The following is a 15330-nucleotide window of genomic DNA, read 5'->3' on the forward strand; positions in this document are numbered from 1 at the left end:
CAACTAATATGGCTAAATCATGGTATAAAACTGCATGCTGTGTAGAGAGGATCCCAGACTCCAATTTCGGTACAGTTTGATATCTTTATTTGTGATAATTATGTGCATAAACATCAAAAGTTGATTTCGTATTACAAGGTAGTTTTTGTTGCTTACTGTTATTGAAGTGATAAAATAAGGATAAATAAACTTAATGGCCCTGCCTAGTTTCTTGATTAATTGGATGGATAAAGCTGAATGAGAACTTGCATCTGCCTATAACTAATGTATTCGCCCCAATTGATTCCTCACTTGAAAATGCAGAATAGAAGGTACATTGATTCCATATTTTTTTTTGCTTTGGTTTGATTGATCTATCTTAATGTTTTCCTAAAGCAGGTCAAATGCCAGTCTGATGCAAACAACACCATTCTCAAAATTATGGTTCAAACTTGACACAACATTCTCGACGCCTCCTACTTGTTAAAATAGATTTCGGTTGTCCCCTTGCCGGCAACTTCCATGAAGGCACAGTCTTCAATGATATATTCACAGGACTATTGATAGAATGAATACGGTAAAATTTTTAAACTAGAGAATACGAGCATCCAAGCGAAAAAACTCCATCCTTTGAATATTTTTGTAGTTTTGTAAAGGGCATAAAGACAAAAGTGATTTATAAGTTTGACCTTCGGTCAGTTTTGGTCCTATAAATTTCAAAAGTTCCGAATCAATCCTATATATTTGATTCGTTAGATGTTTTTGGTCTGTTCCATAACCTATTGAACGGAATTGCTGACATGAACTTCACAGTGTTAAGTTTATCAACGTGGCAATGTATTATTGGCTGAAAAAATAAAATTAAAAATTAAAAAAATAAGGGAAAAAAAGAGGGAGAGGGGTCAGTGGAAGGGCCCCCCCCACCCCTGGCGACACCCCAGCCCGTGGCTGTGGTTTCCCTCTTTTTAAAAAAAAACTTTTCTTTAATTTTTTTTCCTCCCGTCTACAGAGAGAGGCGTGGGAGAAATTTTTTGTAATCAGATGGCTTTATTTTGCTTTTTGATCAGGTCCTATGGTACTTTTGCTTGGGAAATCGAATTTCATTAACTTATGTTTTGATGACTGGGGAAATTCGTGCATTTATATTGTAAATTCAATCGTGTTCGTCTTATTTTTCAATGCAATGGAGAATATGAAAAGATGAATATGTATCACCGGGAATAGGGAAGTAATTTATTTAAAAAAATGTCGGCAATAATAGAAATGCATGCACACTGTGAAGGTATGCCGAACTTCCGTAAAATAGAGCAAGTCAAGGGATAACTTAATGGTAATGGTAGCAATAATTGAAACGCATGCACACGGTGAAGGTACATCAAACTTCCGTAAAATAAAGCAAAGTGAAGGGACAACTTAATCTGGAGCTAAGGGTGTTCGAGTCGGCTAATTCTAACAACCAATGACGTTAAATCAGGAACTTGGGGTTTTCAAATCGAATAATGATAATTCGCTCTTCAGACTTTATATATTATGTACAGATACATAGATAAGTATTGCAATCCATATTTCTTCTATTAATATTGCCGACAAGGATGATTTTCCAATGGAAAACGTCATTGATAACGGTATGGTTCTTGAAAACGTCATTGATAACTAAAACTGGAACATGTCCAGCTTTCTGAGAAGAACAACCGATTACGAGTCCAGAATCAGAAATTGGCTGGAAAGGCTTCTTATGTGGAAGAGCTTGCCTAGCTGCTGTTGTCAAGCTCAAAATTTGGCGAGTGAAGTTACAAAGCTTAAAATGAGAGCACTCTGGACCTGAGCTTGGGCTAGAAGACCCTCATTCTGAAGTGCGAATTTCTGATTCACAACAACTAAACCAGAGAGGCATCCATTCGCAAAAAGAGATATTTTAACAAAGGATAGCTGGTTTAAGCTTTCTTCATGTTGGTACAGGCTTATTCGTGTATTCGCGATATTCATTGGAGTTGGCCTTTTCTGGGAGCTGATTGTTGATTATACTGATCGACTTTTCCATTTGAGACAATATTCATTAAATTTTAAAACCATTAAATTTTATCCGATTTGAAGAAAAAGAATTGTGAGAGGGATTGCCTCAGTAGATACTACTGCCAATTTACTGGGTGGTTTTATTGAGAACTTCCATTATCCACCGATCCACCGCTCCAACAATTGAAAGCCCTCAGTGGGGGCTAGTGACCTCGCTGATAGCCGATAGGCATCAGAGTTCCTCAGGGTGTGATAGCAAGCCAGCGGGGTCAACTCCCTGATAATACCGAAAATTAAAAAAAAAATATATGAGCAAGAGGGTTAAAACATTAGTGTACAGTTTAATTTTTCCTATAAATTTATTCTTAACAGAGCTTGTCAGGAATGTGTGAATAATTATTTGCACCAGGGCTTTGACTCAGAGTCAAAAACTCAAAATATTTGAGTATGCTAACATTTGAGTTTTCAAATTTGTAGCGATCCGATACGTAGATTTACAAAGAACTTTGCCATCAATTTAATTCCTGAATTTTTAAAGATTTTAACAAAATGGCTCTTTTAGGACTTTTTTTTTTGCAATAATTGGAACCCAAATGAGCCTTTTTTGTTATAGTTTTTAAAAATTCAAGAACAAAATCGATGGTAAAATTTTTTTGGGCACACAAAATATTTCATAACATACTCAAAATATTTTTTTGGGCTCTCATAATATTTCAATTGAAATGGAAATCGCACAAAAGGCAAGGCGGGAAGAGAAGGAAATATGGAAGGAATCCCTCTTTCTCTTTCAGACCACACTCTCCCTGAAGGAATCCAACAATAACGTAATGGAGTCGCCGAGGCATTTGTGCTTGAAGCTCGAGCTCCCAAATCCTACCGAGCCCGGCAAGATTGAGACGATTTTCATCAAGGCCACATGGTACGACACCCACTTCGAACTCTCTATCACGAACGGTCCCGACTCTTAGGCCTGCAAAGGTCAAATTTTATCCTACTCGCCTGTTCAATTGACTCTCCTCGTTAATCCTGAAAATTTTCATCTCCAAGTTTCAACCCTCCGTGGTTTCGCATTATGGATTTTACAGTATCGCAGGAAGAAGTGAGAGAACGAGCGGCTTAGTGGGCCATGCTCCACTTCAATTCTTTGTTGTTGAAATCCATTCTAACTTTATACTCTGACCTCTCACTACCAAGTGTTGTTGCTTCGCATTGTCTCCTGACAATTTCCGCCACAAAAGGCAGGCTTGCCCTATAGCGCATCATTGGCATATATATCTAGTATAGAATTCCATTGCACCTCCTGCAATCCTCAAGGTCATTCTCTATGCTCCAATCTTCCTGGCCGCAGCTGTGGTGCTGTATCCCAAAGCTAGTATTATAGGCTGTGATGTTGGGGAAGAGTACGGCATTGGAGGCATTGTCGATTGTTCCTTGAGTATATTTCGCTGTGTTGTTCCGTGCTATCGCGGGAGCATTATTTGGCAAATAATGCAGTAAAGCATAAACATTGTCTTCATAAATGTTTCCATCTCTTTCTGTAGTATACATTACTCGAAAATTTAGACAGGGTTGTGCTTGCTTGAATCCCTGATCTGGGCTCTCTTCATTGAATTATGCATCCTTATGTGTATTTCTCCATAGGAATTCAGTTTAGGGTCCCTTTCATCCATGTATTTTAAATCTCCGCCGAGCGTTCTCACGCTTCGTGTCCCTTTGCATATTTGATGCGGGACATTATATTGTTGATGCCCTCCTTCTCCACTATCCACATGCCTCACTGTCTGTGGCAGCCGTCATCACGCGAGGCTTGCTTTATCACCCCCAAGGAAGTATCTTGTCCCGCTTCATTTTTCTGACTAAGATAGCCACGTTGCCCTCAATACTGACAACTTCTAGTGTGGCCCTCGCATTAGTCGAATCCATTATTCTATAGAAGTTCAGAGTTTTCAATGATGAAGACCTTCCTCGCGCGGAGCTTATGTTGTTAAGCTTCTTACTCATGCCAAAGAGATCAAAAGACCCCCTTCTTGGGCTTATCGTCCACGGTGTTGCTGATCATTTTCTTAGTTGTATTCTTGGTCCAGAGGTAGGTGGGATGGCTAATTAACCCAGAATTCTTCTTTATGAAGAGTGTCATTTTAGTTCCTCTGCCAAGTTGGTCTCCACCGACATCTTTTGTAGCAGCAGAGGATGCTCCTGCTTGAGGTGCTGGATTTACTGCTCATTATTGTGTGAGCAAATATTCTGTGAATATTTTCTCTCATTGTACAGAGACAAGATATGCGAAGTAGGATTCTAGACCGAATCAAACAATCGCGCTGACATTAGATAAGATTGCCTTTTTTGGCAGCTTCGTGAAACTTGACAAATGGCTCGCGTGGAAGAGACTGAACTTTTAACTACTATGGAGAACTGAGCAGACAAATTCAACTTGTTTATGCCATCTCTCAAGCTAGTAGCAGCATAAAAAATAAATTTGAAACGAATCAAACTGCAAGATATTCTCGAAATCATCCCCAAAATTTGCTATCAAAATTTTTCCCCATGGAAAAATTGCAGAAAGTTGAAAATCAGCAACAAATGATCAATTTCAACCTTGATTAATATCATGATTTGACAATTTCAAGGTTTCATAGGTATGGACGAGGAAGAGGAATGAGAAATCGCTTATCTGATTTCAAGGGCGGTCAAAGTATCGAAGATCGTTGATTCAAGCCATGATAGCTCTAATTGTGTTCAATCTGATTGTTTGCTTCCTCTCGCGATCCATTTCCTTGGGGCTTAGCGGTCTCTGCCTCTTTGATCCCCGTGTTGCTTGCCTTGGAGAGTTGCCGATGTGCATTAAAACTGTAATCACCGGGATGTTAACTATCCACCGTATGTACTGCTCCAGAATCTCCAATTTCTCAGCACCATAGACGAGATTTCCTCAAGTATCAAACACATTCCAGCAATTAGATATTGATTTTGAGCAGAGAAAATGTGGGGAAGCCTTCTTCTTTGTCATTTAATCCACACTTATGGATGAAGAGCTTCAGATTTCATGAAATTGCAGGTACTGCTTTGGGAATTTCACATAATTGACATAGTCACCAGCTCGGGAATCTGGGGATTTGGTCAAGCACGTTCAAGTGGATCTCAAGCTTGGAGGCGACATGACGATTCGACTTGAACTTGGCTCGGATCTCAGCAGCTGACGATTCGATTTGGTCAAGCACGTTGATTTTTGGACGCTTAAACAATTGTTACTGCCGACCCCAACGCCCTCTGTTCTTCCAACTGTTAAGGGTAAATTACTCTCTCACCCTTTCCTTCTTACATAGCACCTGTGCAGTCGGCTGAACAGCACTATATCTCATTTAAAGATTTGCTGCTGGTATCCGGTGGGGGCAGAATCTGCCATGACATTCGGAGTTGCTTATACTCTTATACAGGTTATTGCTTGAAGCATTATGCTTTACCCTACATTGTTCACTTGCCATTGCAATTTATAGCTTTGCCAAACACTCTTGAAATTGGTACTACATCGTCTTGCTTCCCCATGCCTAATGCGTGCTCGACAAAATGTTGCATTGAAATACATGGCAGGAAAACCGAGTGCAACATTTGCAGCTATTGACAATCTTTCCCTTTTATTTGTACAATGCGCTCTTGATATTTGCCTTGGACCGATTAGAATGGCCATAACAAGAGGCAGTAATCTTTTTGAACCCTTTTATCCTTTTTCCTGTTTCGCGTCTGTAGTCATTTATTTTACTGATTGGATAGATATAGATGTTTTGTTGTTAAAGACTATGAACCATAATTTCATGTAGCTTCTTGTCTCTTTCCTACAGTTCTACTTTGTGGGTCTCTTCTAGAGATCGATGTGTGAATTTGGTATTATTGTTAGTGTTCTTCCTTTTCGGATGAGCGGAGGGAGATAGAAACAATCATATCATATCTATCTGGCCTAGAATGGTTAATGTCCCTCTGATAACTTGTTATTACCTCTACATCTCGATAAGACTTGGGATTTGATCGATAATTTTATTTCTTTTCTTTCTTAAAGTACTTTGTAGATGATTGAATATTCACAAGGTCTGGTAATCTTTGTGTTGTGTAGGAGGGCACTGTATATTGTTTTAGCCAGACAACTAGTAGATGACCAAAGAACATTTGGTATCCCCTCATGAAGTTACTTGTAGTTTACTAAGTAAAATTCCCCTCATACTAACTTTCTATAACAGTATAGTAATTCAATGACACTCCCTAAACCTTGAGCATGGGAATCTTTTTTTTACTTTACAATTGTAGGATTCTGCAATCGGAATGTTCTCCAACCGATTCAACTCCTTGGAAGCTGAAGTAGAGTGCATTTTACATCGAGCCTCTCAAAGGGCAAGTTTGATATCCACCTTCAGTCTCCATTGATGCATTGCCTTCCTCGTTCATGATTTTCCAATTCACTGTCTTGAAATGTATGTGACGATTTCTGTTCATTTCTCTCATGTCCTGCTTTTTATTTTCCTGCTTCAGTTTATACCTTGTTTAATTATATCTGATCTGTAGGGTATATGAAAGATATAGTTGGACTGTTATTTTGGTATATTTCCCTCTTGCAAGAGTTTGGTGCATGTGAGGCGATATTCAATGGAGTATATGCATATGCATTACGTGGAAGACGTTTACTCACAGTCTTCCCTTCTCTAATGCAACTTATAGGACTCTCTCGCTCTCTCTCTCTTTCTCTCTCTCTCTTTCGCTTAAGTGGCTTCCATCATGCTTAAATTTTGAATAAAATAATGCTTCTCATATGATTCTTTGGTAATCTCTGAGTTTGCTATTGCTAAATATCATGTTTCTACTTGTTGATTTTTATGTATTTTTAAAGACTACGAGTTTTATATCTTAAGAAGCCTTCAGCTGTGTGTGAAACAAAGTTCCCTCATCAAGACTAGATTGCTCCAATCGATAATCCGGTCAACATTTCTTCGAACATGCAACCCGTTTGATCATGCGATCAATCCAAGTAATATTTAGATGGTATTTGAGTGAGAAAAAAAAAACATTGTCCTTTTTTTGCATTGAAGGAAGAAGTATTTCTCGAGCAACGAAAAATGAGATAGCTCCCTTTATGTTTTTCCCAATATTTTGTATGAAGCACGACAAATTTTGATGGTTTGATAAGAATTTTATAAGCAATCTTTTGTTGTGAAACGTTGTGCGAAAATATTCATCTGTAATTTTTTTTTTCTGCTAACCCCTTTTGAGCAGTTTTGTATCTTGGGAAACATTATTTATAATTATTTTCCCTCCTTTTTTAGTGTAAACTCTTATCTGACGGGATCTTTGGGAAATTCTATAGGATCACCTAATATGGCTGAATCATAATATAAAACTGCATGTTGTGTAGAGAGGATCCCAGACTCCAATTTCGGTACAGTTTGATATCTCTATTGGTGATAATTATGTGCATAAACATCAAAAGTTGATTTCGTATTACAAGGTAGTTTTTGTCGCTTACTATTATTGAAGTGATAAAATAAGGATAAACTAACTTAATGGCCCTGCCTGGTTTCTTGATTGATTTGATGGATAAAGCTGAATGAGAACTTGCATCTGCCTATAACTAATGTATTCGCCCCAATTGATTCCTCACTTGAAAATGCAGAATAGAAGGTACATTGATTCCATAATTTTTTTTGCTTTGGTTTGATTGATCTATCTTAATGTTTTCCTAAAGCAGGTCAAATGCCAGTCTGATGCAAACAACACCATTCTCAAAATTATGGTTCAAACTTGACACAACATTCTCGACGCCTCCTACTTGTTAAAATAGATTTCGGTTGTCCCCTTGCCAGCAACTTCCATGAAGGCAAAATCTTCAATGATATACTCACAGGACTATTGATGGAATGAATAAAATTTTTAAACTAGAGAATAGGAGCATCCTAGCGGAAAAACTCCATCCTTTGAATATTTTTGTAGTTTTGTAAAGGGGATAAAGACAAAAATGATTCTATAAGTTTGGCATTCGGTCAGTTCTGATCTTATAAGTTTCAAAAGTACCGAATCAGTTCTATACGTTTGATTCGTTAGACTTTTTTGGTCTGTTCCATAACCAGTCGAATGGAATTGCTTACATGGACTTCACGGTGTTAAGTTTATCCACGTCAGCAATTCTTTTTGACCGGTTACAGAATTGACCAAAAACGTCTAACGAATCAAACTTATAGGATCAAAAATGACCGAAAGCCAAATTTATAGGACCATTTTTGTCTTTATCCCTTTTGTAAAATTATCGCAGTTCAAGCTTCATCTTTTGAATTTTTCTAGAAATCTTATGTAATTTTTCTTACTATGTTGGTCTAGGACTGATTTTGTTTTCTCATTTCACCTTAGAAGATGGAGCTTGAGAGTATAGAAGGTGCTCCGCACTGTACATCTATACATGTATGTGTTTTTGAAGCATTCTTTAAGTCATTGTGTTTGCTTCATTTATAAAGCGACAACTTTATTATGATTTTATGTCTTAGTGAAGTAATGTGATTAGAGGAGGAAGTGAATATGGTTTGGTTATATGGGAATCATGATCCAAGATCGGAACATTCAAACCTTTGATAGATGGCTCCAACTTCAGTTAAGAGGGAGCTGAGGAGGAGGATTTCATTCAAGAGTGGTGTTTACAATGCAAACCTTTAGAGGTAGGAGAGTGGAGCCAGTGATGGTGCTGGATAGACTAGGGCTGCAGTTTTTAGAATATGAATTTGTCAGCAAGAAAAGGAGAAATGTGTATCAGGAAGCAATCATTGAACAACATGAATTGAAAGATCATCGAGAAATGGCAACTATATGAGGATGGAAGAATGAAAATCGACTGTCAGCATCTGAAGTGAGGGACTTTAGAAGAGCTTGTCATGCAGCCTCTGAATTGGGGACTTTGAAAGCTGAGATAAGGGCCAACGCAAGAGACTGTAATAGACAGACGAGCGGGGGAGTGGCAAAGCCAGTAGAAGCTAGCAATGTGTTGGTTGCAGGGATTATGGCAGTCAAGGAAGTTATGCAACTAGTGAAACAAAAGCAATGGAAGGCTGTCACAATGGAGACTGATGATGTGAGTGCTTTCTCCAGTCCAACAAGAGCAGAAGCTACTGCATCATGGTGCATCTTTGGGGTGGTCAAAGATATCAAACAGATAAAAACGGGTCGCACATCAGTTCAGATCCAGTTGGGTAAGAAGATTAGCAAGGAGCATGTTTGACTGGGTGGCCTCTCTCGAGCTAGAAGAATGTGTGCTTAATTGATCGGGTTTCAAACCCCCCCACATTCTTTGTAAAATTTACTGATTAGTGACATGGATTCTGCATAGATTACCTCTAAAGTATCTGATGTAATTAATCATGGTTAATGAAATAGCATGAGGAAGTTCGAATGGTAAAAAAGGTAATATGGTTTTGCTATACAATTTCTACTTGATTGCCTTAGAAAAATGTAAATATGGAATATGTTCAGAGATATATGACGTGCAATGCACTGGCCCTATGACTAGTCCTAATAAAATTGAATGTATCACATATATATAAATATATATCCCTAATAGACATGAGCCAAATCACTTATAGCACCAATGTATTTTACGTGGTATCAAAGTATGTTATATTTTCGCGCGCTCATATAAACTCACACCATACCAAATCGATGTAACCTAAGGTCCCTATGGGATCGCAGGTGGCGAGTGGAGCAATTTTCTCCACTGGCACCACTTTCTTCTTCTTCTTTTTTTTGAATTTTCAAAATTTTTCCATAATTTTCTGTTTTATGTATAATAAATTAATTTTAAGCCTTAACATTAATTAATTTAACCGCTTATATATATATATATATATATATATATTTAACTCCTTTCTATTTGTGTGACGTTAAAAGTATCTTAATTTTATTTTTGAGAAAACATAAAGTTACGTGAAACCACTTGAGCTTTGACTTGGTGATGGCGAATTCGTGAACTTCGAACTCCTATAATGCATGTAAAGTTCGTCCACTTAAACTTACCAATATCTTTTTATTTAATAATTTCTTTATTTGTTAGTAAGTGGGGTGATTCTTCTGACCCACACGATCCACTTTTCTATTTTAACATTTTTTTAGTTAAGTATAAAAAACCTATTTCAATTAATCATCAATTTAAATAGTCTTATCTTACTAGTGACATTAGAACCGTCCTAATTTTATTTTGACGAAACACAAGGTTACCCACCTTTTGGCCACGACTAATCATCAATTAAAATTGGCAAGCAATAAGACTGAGGGTGCAGAATGCTCCATTTTAAGTAGGTTGGGGGATTTAGTGCAACTTTTTTAAGGTTAGGTGGTAATGTGCAACTACACTCAAAAGTCAGGGGGCAAACTACAGTTTATGCTTGTTATTGTGTGAAAAAAAATCATTAAAAGCTTATTTTGAAGAAAGAAAAAATATATTGAAAAATTACACAGTTTGTCAAAACATATGGAACTTAAGTAATTTTCTTACAAATCAAATGCAGTCAAATGCACACATCATGTTAAGACCAATCTCGAGTGTGGAACCCAATGCAAATAAAACCAAGTGGTCAGTTAATCCCTCATTGTTGGAGCATGGAAGATGAAACTCGGCTCGTGACCAGTTATTGTGGACGGGGGTTGAGAATGAAACCTTACGTAGATGAATTAAGTAGTAAAACACAAGTGTAAATTATCTAAATCATGAATTTTTATTTTTGTCTCGGATATATCACGAATTATTTTTTTTCAACCGTAAAATCACTAACTTTTATTTTAATCTTAAATCTATGATATTGTTTGATTTTCCGTAAGTTTATTGACATGGCTTCATCACACCATCAAAAACTTGAAAAGTAACTATAATAAGTTATAAATTAATAAAATGTGAATTACAAACAAAAGGCCCCAAAAACCCTTGGCACTCACCGAGGTTGTTGGCGGGGCCCCACTCCTGATATTAAAGAGAGATCTTTAAGAAGAAAATGAGAGGGGACTCACTGGGACTAGTGAAATTGCAGGCAGCCTGCGGATATCAGAGTTAATCGAGGAGTGATAGTAGTCAGTAAGACTGTAAGTAAGAGCCTATAAATTTGAGCCAAAAAACGACACCTGAAAATTAGGTTGCTAATTTGGGTGGTTATGTTCTTCGACTTCAAGTTTCACTTCAGGATTCAGGTTTTATAAACACAATCTGATAGGGCCCTTACCAACCGAATATAGCCATTAAAAAAGAGAACAGAAACTGAGGTGTTTTAGGCAATATTTGTTTTTATTTCATGTATTCATCTGATGAGCTATGATATATTTTGTGTCTATTTTATTTTATTGTGTTTTTATTCATGGTAGAGTAGTAAAAAATAGCTCGGAATGAAATTAGAGTAAGAAACAAACTCTTTTTTTCTTTTTCTTTTTTTTTAAGATAGCAAATTTGAGTTATCCGGAATTCGAATAGGAAAAATCAACCCTATAACGAGGGTTTAACTATATTAAATGGTTATTGGGCGGGTTTCCTCCCCTAACATACCTACTCGAAACATCGAATCCCAAAAAGACCTGAAATCTTCACCTAAACTGACCCATTTACACCCCTAGCAGCTGTGTGGACCCGAATTTAATCTCATCAGGGCCCGCATGCGTGTGACCGAACGCACGGCTTGAGAGTGTCCTTATTCCCGGGGACGCGTGAGAAGGAGTCGCCACCTACTATTTTACGACTCGAAGGTCGAGGGTCGGTAAATTACCCGGGTCTAGGAGTACAAGGTACACCTAATTACTAAGGCATATGGTTTGCGGAACCCGAGGTTCGGGGGTTCTGTTACGTGTGACCCTATATCCCGCGTGCCCTATCGGTACTCTAGCTTGTCTAGGCTTGCCATTTTTAGTTTAATTACTGCTTAATTAGGTTCCGCTCATCTTACCCATTTTGACACCGTAAATTCAAAAAAAAAACGGTCGATTCGGACTAAGAACCCGAGAAAGGAGTAGGTCCGTACATCGAGGAATCGGTTCGCTATCCTTACGCAACGATTTATCGGACCGTGATGGTCGACGTCCCTCGCGAACCGAAATCGCGAAGCATTGGGTTTACTAGTCCCTAGGTAGGTAAATCAACTCGACTGATTCAGCACTCGGACCTTTCACTCTCTGACTGGGATTTTTACATGAATAAATGTACATAATAAATCCTTACACTGTTCTCTCAAATAAATAAAAATAAAAATTACAACGACTGAATCCCGGTCGGTTCGCATTCGATTATTATTCCACTCGTACTCACCGTATGGTTTGGAAAAGACTGAAAATTAAATTAAGATGTACACTCGGTGTATGGGGGCATTGGACCCCGTGATCGATGATTAGGGGCGTTGGACCCCGTGTGAATCGTATCTTAAATGATCGGGCTCGACCCACAAGGAAATGGAGAAAAACAGATAAAAGTAGATAAAAATATATGAATACAAACAAGTTGTGTTTTAAATGCCGTGTTTACGTGATTTATCAGGTTTTGTACCGAGGTTGTTTGGCAAGTAAATTCCTGCCATAAACAAACAAACGGGATGCTGGAGATGGTATGTAGCACTTGGCGTTGTTTTAGCGGACCCGACAGACATGAAGTTTGTAATGAAGTCTCGAATATGCGGGTTATTTTTAACTGGTTCTGTAATGTGACAATACAGCTCTTAAAGGTTATTACAACACATGGATTTTGCCCGAAAACCCTAGAGCCTAATGCCTAACCCACTATTGCCCATTTTGTCTTAAGCCAAGTGCACGATTAGTCTGATATTTGTATTTTGAGTCAAAATACCCGACCGAAATACCTGAAATTACGCTAGAGTAATAGAAACTCATCGGTCGGATAGGGAGGGCCATGCAGATGAACCTGCGCCTTGACAGGTAGCCCGTCCCTACCCTAGTACCGTAGTATTTCTCTTATCCTAACCTTAGGGGTGTCACTAAGCTACAATTAAACGTTTTTGCCCTTGCAGTGAAAATTGTTTTCAGAAAAAGAGAGACTACGCGATGCGAGCCACCTAGGCCTGTGACCGGCGCCGACCAATTCCCTGGATCTTCTAGGGTTGTGCAAGAACCTCGAAAGAGCCAAAGAACCGATCAGTCTATCCGGAAGTGATCTAAAAAGAACTTCCACACCTCGACCTGAGTAACTTGGAATCAGGTGAGATCTCAAGTCAGGACGCACAAGTCCTTCCTAGTCGTCCATGCCACATCGGACCGCGTGTATCGGATTTTGTAAAATTGCGAGTTTTGATAAGGGCACCAATGCTTGTTTGCAACCTATCGACACGTGTTTCTAGTTAATTACCAATTCGTGCAAAATTACTTGGGTTATGTGAGTTAATTAATCATATGAACGTCCCAATTACTCCATTGGTAGAATTATCGATTACGTTAATTAAAATTTGCCAAATGCTTTAAATCTGCGAGTTTCGGGCCGTTGAGTCGACCATTGATGTACTGTTCGATACGAGCCCTAATTCCAGACAGTCTTGAAATTAAAAATTGATTTTAGGCCGAGTTTACATGATCAAACCGATTCGTGTGTGGTTTCGATTAAAACGATAAAGAACGCGTCTAAACACGGATCAAGAGCACATGATCACATCAAACACGATAAACATACATATTTTACATAGTTGGTGCCACCATGACCACGAGAAACGCATACAAGCATACACAAACATAATATTAACGGAATCGATAAAACAATACCGACTCATAGAGGCGGAAAAACATAAAAAAGAACACGTATTGTCATGTTATATGCGCAAAATAAATGAGACAAAAACATAATAAACGAGAAAGTGCACATTGTCGGTCGGGGGTCCAAATAAAAGGGGTGGAAGTCCTTGTTATTTTATATTTTTTTTCTAAAAGAAATAGTCCAAGGACTAATTTGAATAATTTCAAAAGAACAAGGACTGATTTGAATCGCCTGAAAAGTTCAGTGGCTGAACTGAAAATGTTGAAAATGGCCCAGGACTTGATTGAAATAGATCTGAAAGTTAGGGCTCGTCCGAGGAAAATAAAAATAGCTGCAGGGACTGAAACAAATTTAAAAGTTCCATGGACCGATCTGGATCGTCTGAAAAGTTCAGTGACTAAATTGAAGATGTTGAAAATGGCTCCGGGTTTGATTGAACCAAACCAGGAAGTTTAGGGCTGATCCAAAAAAAAAAAGAATCACAAGGACTGAATTGAAACACATCAAAAACTTTGTAAAACCGAGTTTGGAATAATCCGCTCATCCACACGGCCCACGAACATTCATTTCACGTTATCACCATCCAAATGAGGCCCTATGCATGATATTAAGTCGGGATTTACCTAGCTTCGAGGAGAAAATGGTAATTCCGGAAGTCGAGGAGAATGTTGGACGAGTCGAGTCGGGCACCCGGTCGGATCGAGACAGACCCGACTGTGTTGAAGAAGCGCCCGGGAGATGAGCTGGCTAGCTCGGGCGGCTCGAGCTGCTTCTCTGAACTAGCGGGGTGGCTTTAGGCTTCTTGTGGGCTCCCGAAGGAGGTTGTGCGTGGCCCCTAGCGAACGGTTACCTGTGCTAGCTTGAAAGAGCACGAACAAACCCAGGTAGAATAAAGGAAAACCGAGAGAGATAGAGGATGGCTCAGGTGGTCCTGATGACTGTGCGCGATGATTCCTGAGTCTTGGGGAACCTTGTGAGCTGCTGGAAATAGCCGGAGACGCGTCGCGGGTAGTTGGCCCCTGACCCGACCGATCTGTGCTGAGGGAGGCGTTTGTGCGTAAGAAAGGAGAGAAGCTGGGGGCGTTGTGCGAACTAAGAACGTCTGGGACGAGCAAAGAGCGTGCTGAGGGCGTGAGGAGGCATGTGGGTTTACCGGTATGAGGTGAGAGGAGTCGAGGCCGAGTTGTGTGTGTTGGGAGGAATGAGGGCGTCGAGTCTGTGTGGTTGCGGGAGGAGCTGTGAGTTGAGGAATGAGGGGTCAGAGGGTCTGAGAGAAAAGGAACCAGAGGCAGCTGAGGGATAGGGAGCAATGCTAAGAGGTTCGAGGCATTCGATGGTGAGGGCCAACTGAGGGTTTCGTCTTCTGAGGGAGTAGTGCCGGGAGAGAACGAGAGAGGGATTTCGAGCTGAGGGCGGTCGGTCTGTGGGTAAGGGCGAGTGTTCTCAGAAGAGTCGGGGATGGGGGTGAGCTAAGGGAAAAGTGGGCTAGCAGCCGTAGTTCGGAGGAGTTCGGTTAGAGAGATGTTGGTCCTGAGGCTGGGGAGGAACCGGAGAGGGAAGAGTGTGAGCCGGGGGCCGTGATGAGGTGAGCA

The 15330-nt window shown here is 39.4% G+C and overlaps 1 long non-coding RNA gene across 9 annotated transcripts; it reads left to right on the forward strand.

The window, feature by feature from the left end:
- The first annotated feature begins 4220 nt into the window (after nucleotides 1–4220).
- Nucleotides 4221–8497, forward strand: LOC116209501. Of its 9 annotated transcripts, none has more exons than XR_004157260.1 (5): nucleotides 4230–4974; nucleotides 5048–5280; nucleotides 5358–5426; nucleotides 6098–6187; nucleotides 6289–8497. It is a non-coding gene; the product is annotated as an uncharacterized LOC116209501 (long non-coding RNA). The 9 variants fall into 9 exon arrangements; XR_004157263.1 differs by having other exon boundaries at nucleotides 4232–5280; nucleotides 6289–6452; nucleotides 7721–8497; XR_004157261.1 differs by having other exon boundaries at nucleotides 4232–4869.
- The last annotated feature ends 6833 nt before the right edge of the window (nucleotides 8498–15330 follow it).

The sequence above is a fragment of the Punica granatum genome, chromosome 5, assembly GCF_007655135.1.
Source record: "Punica granatum isolate Tunisia-2019 chromosome 5, ASM765513v2, whole genome shotgun sequence".
NCBI classification, from domain to species: Eukaryota; Viridiplantae; Streptophyta; class Magnoliopsida; order Myrtales; family Lythraceae; genus Punica; species Punica granatum.